The sequence below is a fragment of the Suncus etruscus genome, chromosome 4, assembly GCF_024139225.1.
Source record: "Suncus etruscus isolate mSunEtr1 chromosome 4, mSunEtr1.pri.cur, whole genome shotgun sequence".
NCBI lineage: Eukaryota > Metazoa > Chordata > Mammalia > Eulipotyphla > Soricidae > Suncus > Suncus etruscus.
In genome coordinates, this window is record NC_064851.1 from 41,603,870 (window position 1) to 41,614,412 (window position 10,543).

Below are 10,543 nucleotides of genomic sequence, written 5' to 3' on the forward strand. Positions count from 1 at the left end.
AAATCCAAATGGATTAAAGACCTCGATATCAGCCCCAAAACCATAAGATATATAGAACAGCACATAGGCAAAACACTACAGGACATTACAGGCATCTTCAAGGAGGAAACTGCACTCTCCAAGCAAGTGAAAGCAGAGATTAACAGATGGGAATATATTAAGCTGAGAAGCTTCTGCACCTCAAAGGAAATAGTGCCCAGGATACAAGAGCCACCCACTGAGTGGGAGAAACTATTCACCCAATACCCATCAGATAAGGGGCTAATCTCCAAAATATACAAGGCACTGACAGAACTTTACAAGAAAAAAACATCTAACCCCATCAAAAAATGGGGAGAAGAAATGAACAGACACTTTGACAAAGAAGAAATACGCATGGCCAAAAGACACATGAAAAAATGTTCCACATCACTAATCATCAGGGAGATGCAAATCAAAACAACGATGAGATACCACCTCACACCCCAGAGAATGGCACACATCACAAAGAATGAGAATAAACAGTGTTGGCGGGGATGTGGAGAGAAAGGAACTCTTATCCACTGCTGGTGGGAATGCTGTCTAGTTCAACCTTTATGGAAAGCGATATGGAGATTCCTCCAAAAACTGGAAATCGAGCTCCCTTACGATCCAGCTATACCACTCCTAGGAATATACCCTAGGAACACAAAAATACAATACAAAAACCCCTTCCTTACACCTATATTCATTGCAGCTCTATTTACCATAGCAAGACTCTGGAAACAACCAAGATGCCCTTCAACAGACGAATGGCTAAAGAAACTGTGGTACATATACACAATGGAATATTATGCAGCTGTCAGGAGAGATGAAGTCATGAAATTTTCCTATACATGGATGTACATGGAATCTATTATGCTGAGTGAAATAAGTCAGAGAGAGAGAGAAAAACGCAGAATGGTTTCACTCATCTATGGGTTTTAAGAAAAATGAAAGACACCCTTGTAATAATAATTTTCAGACACAAAAGAGAAAAGAGCTGGAAGTTCCAGCTCACCTCAGGAAGCTCACCACAAAGAGTGATGAGTTTAGTTAGAGAAATAACTACATTTTGAACTGTCCTAATATTGAGAATGCATGAGGGAAATGTAGAGCCTGTTTAGGGTACAGGCGAGGGTTGGGTGGGGAGGAGGGAGATTTGGGACTTGGGTGATGGGAATGTTGCACTGGTGATGGGTGGTGTTCCTTTTATGACTGAAACCCAAACACAATCATGTATGTAATCAAGGTGTTTAAATAAAAAAAATTATGCATTAAAAAAAAAAAAGAAGAAATGTGACTATAAAAAAAAAAAAGAAAACAGGTACAGGAGAAAAAAAAAAAAAAGGAAAAAAATCAAATGGCAAAGGAAACTATCCTAAAGGAGATAGACAAAATTATATCAAAACTTTTTAGTAGCTAAAAAATAATGGGGTGGGGGTAGATTGGATATATCATAAAACCCACATTCTCCAATAAAATAAAAAACTACTAGTATAAAAAGGAATATAGAACAAAGATGACAAAACACAGCAATATTGGTACTACTAATGACAATCTCAGAATCCTTTATACACCAGTTTTCTGTTGTTTTAACTGTAATTTCATCAAAGGTGCTGCTGAACATGAATTCTTCTTAGGCCAAAGAGACAACTCAAAACTGATAGAGAGCATAGTTTTCATGGGGAGGCCTGGATAGATCCCTAACACTTCATGAAATCGCCCCAAGCATGCACACACACACACACAGAGAGAGAGAGAGAGAGAGAGAGAGAGAGAGAGAGAGAGAGAGAGAGAGAGCACAAAGCACACAGAGTACAGAGCCAAGACTAATCCACATCCTTTGCTCCATGGTCCAGAACAAACAGTAAATAAGTCTCTCACTGAATCTTATATAAATGATTGTTTTTATTTGAGAAACTTGCCACTTAAAACAAAAATGCAGCATGCATGTCGATACATTGAAGAACATTTTAGAGTAAAATTGTTTGAAGACAAAAGAATGCTTTATACATAGAAACTTCAGTCTTACTGAGGGTGGTTCCTAACTACAGGAGTTCATCAAAAACCTGACTAGTATATAATGCAGTAAGAGCTCAGAATGGAAAGCCACTGATAGAAAGAAATCCTCCTTCAAGAGGAGAGACTGAAGCTGAACTTTCAAAGATAAGTCATGCTGAATGAGTAAACCAAGATTTGGAAAGAACTGACCTTTTGAAGGTTTGCTTGTTTGTTTGTTTGTTTAAATGATAAACTACTGAATCAATGCATTCATGGTTAGTGACTTTTCTATTGAAGAAACATTTTCTCAATAATCCTTATTCATCTCTCTATGAATCCTTCAGCTTTCCTTCAGATTTTAATATGTTAAAAATCCAGAGTTCACTACTCAATTTTTTAGCCATTATTGGGTCATCAAGTTAATTAAGTTGGGATTGTTTTGTTGATGGTCTCCACTTATCTACATTCTCAGTGGTTTTGCATCATCTGATAACATTAGAGTTTTCTTGTGATTGTATTCAAACAGCAAAAAGACCATTTTAATAATATCCATCATTCATTCAATACCAAAAAAGAAAAAAGCCCTTTCTCATTTTCCTTCTGTTACTGGTAGAGATTGCAACATGCAAAAGACTCTATTCTGCAGACACCCTCAAATCAGTAAGTGCTCAAAATTGTGTGCAAAATATGAATAAAATATTGATTTCATTAAAAATGTTAAGGACTACTTAATTCAAAAACATTTTATATGTTTGCATATTTATTTCTAAATTTGCATATTTGTTTGCATATAACTTGTAAAGATGAATGTTAATTATACTTTAAAATCATTTATAAATTGTAACTAAGAATGTTGTATGAATTTTTAAAACTGCCAAATTCTCAAGTACCACTAATTATAAAGTGTCATATAAAGTACACTGAAGCAGACCTCATATTGAAAAAATATTGAGATCTTGACAAATAGAAAAGCAGAATTATTAACTGTGCTTGCTGATTAAATGATACCTGAGGCAAGTGAAATTTAAGTGACACTTAGCGCTTTTCCAAAGCATCCATTTACCTTCACTGAATTATGATGAGAAATTCCTTTCCTACCCAGACAAATATTTTACCTGATGTCTCCACATTATCTCACCTTCAAATCTGAGCTTAAGAATTATTTCATATTTTATCTGTATGTATCTGAATATGACATAAAATAAGCAAATAAGAATAATAAGCAGAATGGCTACCTCAGCAGCCCCCAGTGTCAAAAGAGGTGAGCTGAGAAGATTTGACTGTGCACTAATTGGATTTGCAAAATGTTTCAGAGTAATTTAAAAAACATTTACACAAGGTCAAATCTGAACTGGTCTCCAAAAAGAACTACAGAGAAGAATGAAATGTCTAAGTAATTACACTGGACATGTAGATCTAGCATTCTATCTATTAAATTGGGCACGAAATTGGAACTTTTTTAAGTACAGTAGGTCTTACACAATAAAGCTCTGGACAATTTTCTATATTTTTTTATAAAATGCTTAATTATCCTATGCATAAATATGTCATAAATAGGAGCTGAGCTATTCGTCATGTATAGTCTTCCTAAATTAGCAACTACTATAAGTCAATTTCTTTTATAATAATGTAAAGAATTGTAGCATATTGAAAATTGAATCAATTTTGGTTTCTTCTATTATCTACAGGCTTGCCAATAGCCAGGCATTGTTACTAGTTTCCCTTCCTCCACCACTGTCATGCCCCTTGTCTCTATTAGTTTAGGGTTGATTTGTAAATGTCTTACTACAGGAAATAATTAATGCTAAATTATTCCATGTTGTTATACTATCAGTGTCCTATCTGTATCCATACTAATATAATTAGAGAGAAAGTCGACACTGAAATAACAAGTAGCTCTTAAAGTTCCATGCATTTTAAGTAGCATTTACTGTGCAGACAGAACAAAACTTAGATCTCGAAAATAATTTGATATTAAAAGACAAAAGTAAACAAATTAGATTGTAAGTTTGTTTTTCCCCCTGGGTACTAATCAACCCTAGTAAGCCTTGTATTGTACTTTTCGAATCTGTTCATCAGAATTTATGTGTTAAAAGGAAAAAAGGAAAAAAATTGTCTCCCTCTGGTGGGGAATATAACTAGTTTCTTTTTCTTTTCTTGTAAATATTTCTCCTACCAAACCATATAAGTGGCATGATGCTCAAAATGTTTTGACTGAATAACCAAATTTTATCACCTTTTGAACTGGTCAATGACCAAACAAATCAGATTTTAAAATAGCATTTAATTCGTCCTCCTTTTCTGATAAAAATAAGGAATGAAAGAAGAAAAATAAAGCTAGCATCAAGAAATAGAAAAGTTTTGTAATTACATACACTACCGAGCTTTCAATTGTACTGGGTTGCCAATGCTCATCAGATAAGGAGCCAATTTCTAAGATGTACAAGGTACTGACAGAACTTAACAAGAAAAAAACATCTAACCCCATCAAAAGATGGGAGAAGAAATGAACAGACACTTCCTCAAGGAAGAAATACAAGTATCCCAAAAGCACACACAAAAAAAAGTGCTCAACATTACTAATCATCAGGGAGATGCAAAACAAAGCATCTCACACCATAGAGACTGGTACATATCACAAAAAAAAAAAAAAGAACAATCAGTGCTGGTGTGGATATGGTTAGAAAGAAAATCTCATTCACTGCTGGTGGTAATGCCATCTAGTCCAGCCTTTATGGAAAGCAATATGGAGATTCCTCAAAAAACTGAAAATTGATCTCCCATATGATCCAGCTATATACCACTCCTAGGGATATACCCTAAGAACCTAATACAAAACTGCCTTCTGCACACCTATATTCATTGTAGCACTGTTTACAATAGCCAGAATCTGGAAACAACCCAGACTCTCAACAACAGACGAGTGGCTAAAGAAACACAATGGAATATTATGTAGCCATCAAGAAAAATAAAGTCATAAAATTTTCCTATACATGGATGGACATGAAAACTGTTATGCTGAGTGAAATAAGTCAGAGGGATAGAGACACACACAGAATAGTCTCACTCATCTGTGGGAGTTAAGAAAAATAAAAGACAGTATGGTAATAATATCCAGAATGTAGAGATGAGGGCTGGAAGAACTGGCCCACGAAAAGAAGCTTACCACAAAAGTGATGAGTACAGTTAGAGAAAACTACACTAACAACTATCATGACAATGCTAGAATGAGAGAAATAAAATGCCTGCCTCGAATACAGGTAGAGGGTGGTGATGGAGGGAGATTGGGGGGGCATTGGTGGTGGTAAGGCTGTACTGGGGTGTTCTTTTCTATAACTAAAACCCAACTACAAACATGTTTGTAATTGTGGTCCATAAATAAAGATTTAAAAAAAGAATATTAAACTCCAATTAGTCATGTACACTAAGTATTTTGGAATATAAAGATGTATGATTTTAAAATGCATTACAATAATAACGTTGATGGACAAAGTGATGAATTAACAGTAGTAAATGCTAACTGTAGAAATTACATAGTGATGTGGCTGGCGCCATATTACAGCAGGTAGGGAGCTTGCAGAGCATGTTACCAACCTGAATTTGATCCCAGAAAACATATGGTCTCTTGAGCCCTGCTAGGACTGATCCTTGAGCAAAGAGCACTGCTAGGTGTTACCCAGAAACCTGAAAACATATCTACATTATAAAGGATACATGAATGCTCATAGTATAATTATTTTTGAATGTTTGATATTGTATATAATAAATTTTAGGAGAAAACAAGAAAAATAAATTAATGTACTGGGTTGCAAAAGTTCACTCTGGACTCTAGTTTTGAATCAGCAAACCCAATAAGCAGTTTCAGAAACAGGAAGTTCCTCTTCATACACAAATCATCTGTTAAAAAAAATATCCTGCCTTTTTCTTTTCTCTGTGCTTCTGAAATACTTTTGCACATCCACCATTATATTACTTCCTACTTTACATGGTTATTTTGATTGTATGTCAGTCTCTTTAATAGCACTATAGACCCTGCGTGGTGAATCCATGTCTTCTATCTTTTTAATTAAATTGCCTTGATTTACAGAGTTATTCAAGATTAAGTTGTAGACATACAATATTCCAACACCAGTTTTTTCACTAGTGTCTACTTCCCTTCACCAGTATCCCCAGATTCCCTCCTATCCCTGGTCTGCCTCAATGGCAGGCACTATTTTTTTGTTTTTTGTTTTATTATTGTTTTGGGGGGGTCACACCCGGCAGCGCTCAGGGGTTACTCCTGACTCTACACTCAGAAATAGCTCCTGGCAGGTTCGGGGGACTATATGGGTTGCCGGGATATCAACCACCGTCCTTCTGCATGCAAGGCAAATGCCCTGCCTCCATGCTATCTTTCAGGCCCCGGCAGGCACTATTTTATTTTTATTTCTCCTTTTGTCCCCTGCTTAGACTCTAGGGTTTAACATACTCTTACCAATAAGAGTAATATGCATGTCACTTTATCTTATTTCTGTGCCTAGTCTTGGTCCAGCCAGGGTGACTACTACCCTCTATCACTGTCATAAAGAAGAGACCATGCCTTATATATATATTCAAGTCACTGGGGTTAGCATGAGATTTAATGTAAAGGAAATCTTACCTCCACATTAGTCAATGTATAAAACCTTGTCCAAACCAAAGATAAATTATATCTGACCCTTGCCTTCCTGAAACTATAAACTAATCAAATAAATAGATTAGAGAGTACTTACCAACCATTAAAGTATATGTGAATCATGTTGTATTTAAAATAAATTAAAAATTTGCTTAAGTAGAAAATATATTCATCCCTAAATGTTCTATAGCGTTATTCCCACTTAATTATTGTAGAAAGCATATTAAACTAAATGAATTCCTATATTCATCATTCAATAAACATTTATGCGAAACCTACTATGTGTCAAGCACTATGCCAAAACATGGAAAGATAGATGAATTAAACAAAGCTTTACACATTGAATTTAGCTTGTGATTTGAGCTATTGGGTGCGGGGAGAAGGCAACAACAAAAGGTGGATAATAATAATCAGTGTTTGAACATGAAATCAATTTCATACTCATGGGGCAATTGAGAAAAGTTTAGTAAAGAGAATGTTTACAAAAGGCGTGTGAACAGTAAGGAAATCAATAAGAAACTGTAAAGATGGAACAATAGTGCAGTGGGTGGGACACTTGCACAAAGCCAATCCAATTCCCTGCACCATGAAAGATTCCTCAAGTCCCAACAGGAGTGCTTCCTGAATGCAGAGCCTGAAAATAATTGGGAGTAGGCCTTATTTAATTATGCATACCAGAAGCATATATAATATAATAATGCAATATTTCTTTAAAAAAATAACAGTAAAGCCACTTTTTGTCATTGTTTCTTGGTCACACTCTATGGTGATCAGGGCTCACTCCTGGCTTTGTACACAGGGATCACTCCTGGTAGAATCAGGGTACCATACGGGGCGCCAAGGATCAAACCCGCATTGACTACATGAGAAGCAAACTCTCTACCCATTGTACTATCTTTCCAGAATACTAAAGTACATTTTAGTGAGGTTATGAAACTTTCTTACTCATAGATGTATAGAGAGAGTATTATGCTGAACCAAATGAGTCAGAAGGAGAGGGATATACATAGAATTATTATACTTATTTCTTGCATATAAAAAAGCTAATATGGTATGAATATCCAGAGACAATAGATATGTGAGTCAGGAGGAGCAGTCTATGATAGGAAGCTTACCCAAAGAATAGAGTGCAGTTAGGGCAAGGAAGGAACCAATTTTACAAAAATAGTTGGGAATGATCACTCTGGAGAAGAACTGGATACTGGAAAATACTAAAGTGATATGTATTATATCCCTCCTGTAACAATATTTCAGACCACAGTGTCTAAAAAGGAAAATGGAGAGAGACAGAGAGAGAAGAAAAAATGTCTGCCTCAGAGGCAGGCATAGGAGAACACAGGAGGGAGGTCAGGAGAGAAACTGGGTACATTGGTGGTGGGAAACATCCACTGGGAGTGTTCTACATTCTATGACTAAAACTCAAATTATGAGCAACTTTCGAACTGTATCTCACTGTGATTCAAGAATTTAACTGTGATTGAAGAATTTATCATTTTATTTATTTATTTTTGGTTTTGGGGCCACACCCGGTGACGATCAGGGGTTACTCCTGCTTATGCACTCAGAAATCGTTTCTGGTTTGGGGGACCATATGGGACACTGGGGGATTGAACCGAGGTCAGTCCTTGGTTAGACGTGTGCAAGGCAAATGCCCTACCACTTGTGCCACCACTCCAGCCCCTACTTATTTTTTTAAATGTACATTTAGTATGGAATAACACAGATTAGTGCAAATTCGATTATTATTTTGATACATTTTTATTTACTCATCATAACACTTGAAACAGGACATCAATTCATCAATTGAGAGGCATACTATTTTGCCCAGAAACAACATATTTTTCATATTGATAATTATGGACCTCTTACCCAGAAACTTAATTGCTCTCCCAGAAAACTCAGATATCAGGTCCAAAGATTTTGTTGAAACCTGTGTTGACATATTGTCAATCTCCAGTTCCCACAGAGTAGATTCATTAAGCTGAAAGAATAAAAAAAAAACACACACACATTCTTACTCTTAAAGTAAGCAATAGTTCTTTTTTGTTCTTACTGCTTCACAGGGCATTTTATGAAAGTTGTTTCAGATGTTTGAGTTATAACTTCTCTGACTTACCACCTTCTGATTTAGACACAAAGGGATAAGGGCAGAGCAAACAAAGGCTTCACTTAAAGTGGAAAACTTTTACCACGAAGTTTTGGGGGTTATTTTAGGGGAGCTTGGAGAGGTGTCAAAAATGTGCTCCTGACCCTATCACCAAAACTTGTTTATATCCCCCGCCCCACTAAAAAAAGACTTTCATCATCAGATAAATAGATTTCCAAAAGTTCCACCTCAATGGTCTGACAATAGTATCCAGATAGGTACAAATTCCAAAGAAAAACAAAGATTGATTTGCCACTAGGCTTACCCCAGCAGACAGGGTGATCGAAGAGGAATACAAAATAGATGTATAAGGGAAAAGGTCTCAGAAAGTGAATTTGGTCTATACCTAAAAAACCTTTTCATTGTTGTTATGAGAGATTGTCTGAGCTAGAACAAAAAATTCAGAAAAGAAATTATCTTTTCTAAGGCCTAAGGGTTAGGTCTGGCTGTGCTAAGTTTTGTTTTTTTTGTCTTGAAATTAAGTTTCAATGACTTACTTGAGCATTTTATGAAGTAAAATTTGGTCATAATTGATTACAAAAGAGAGGGGGAGAAGTAACAGTTGAGGTCGAAGATGAGGTGGAAGAAAAATATGAATGAAAGCTGTGATGAAGGCAGAACTCAGGCAAAAGAAATCTTTTCTTCCTTCGAAACGTTTAGTATGTTTTACTCAATTCATATGATACTTTTTAACAATACTTGAAGTCATTTTATTATGCTCTTGTCTCTTCACTATTATATTATAATCAAATTCACACAGGGGGCAAATGGATAGAAAGTAAATAGCAAAAGATTTTAGCCAAACCGTTATGTTCAAATCATAACATTTCCATGGATGTGACATTAGATAAGGGTTTCAATCTTGCTTAACATTTATTATTTAGGAAATATATATGGCACTATATTGGCAATATATTGCAAATGTGTTTTAAAAATTAAATGAACATGCCCACTTCATCAGCACATAAAATACCATAAACTTGAAATGATACAGAGATTAGCATGGCCTTTGTACAGGAATGACATGCAAATTCGTGAAGTGTTCCCTATTTTAACCTCAATAAACTCTGAAAAAAAATTAAGTAAACCACATGTTCCCCTTAGAGATATAAGGGTGAGGGCGGAGAGATAGCACAGCAGTAGGGTGTTTGCCTTGTACATGGCTGACTAGTTTGATTCCTGGCATCCTACATGATCCCCAGAGCCTGCCAGGAGTGATTTCTGAGTGCAGAACTAGGAGTAGCCTCTGAGCACCACTGAGTGGGGTTCAAAAACCAAAAACCAAGAAAAAAAAAAGATATGAGGGGGTACAAATCACTAGGAGAAATGCTGCAGGCAGTTATGTGGGTGAAGAAGTACTCGTATTGAGTTTTTGTTTGGAAATTAGTAAAACTAAGAAGATAACACTGCTGTAGATGGCAAATGCTGAGATCTTTGGAGATGGACAAGTTGAAACACTGTACTGAGAAGGGTAGATCCTTTCACAAAAGGAAAATATTAAAGGGCCACCTACAGTAAACGCTTTTTTCCTATGACATTTCCCAGATTAATTATTTTGTGTGCAGAAAACTCCAGGCCAGAATAATTAGTAGCTATACAAGGAAACCAACTTTGGAAAGGTTTGCAGGGCTCATCATGGAGAGTGACCCACATTTCACCCTGAGTTATGACTCTCGGCCATCTCATTCAAGAAAAAAAAAAATCTGTATTTTTTTTTTTTTTTTTTTTTTTTTTAGTTTTTG

General features: G+C 35.8%; 1 pseudogene; it reads left to right on the top strand.

The window, feature by feature from the left end:
- Window positions 1–9,754: 9,754 nt before the first annotated feature.
- Window positions 9,755–9,855, top strand: LOC126007578 (uncharacterized; annotated as a pseudogene).
- Window positions 9,856–10,543: the final 688 nt, after the last annotated feature.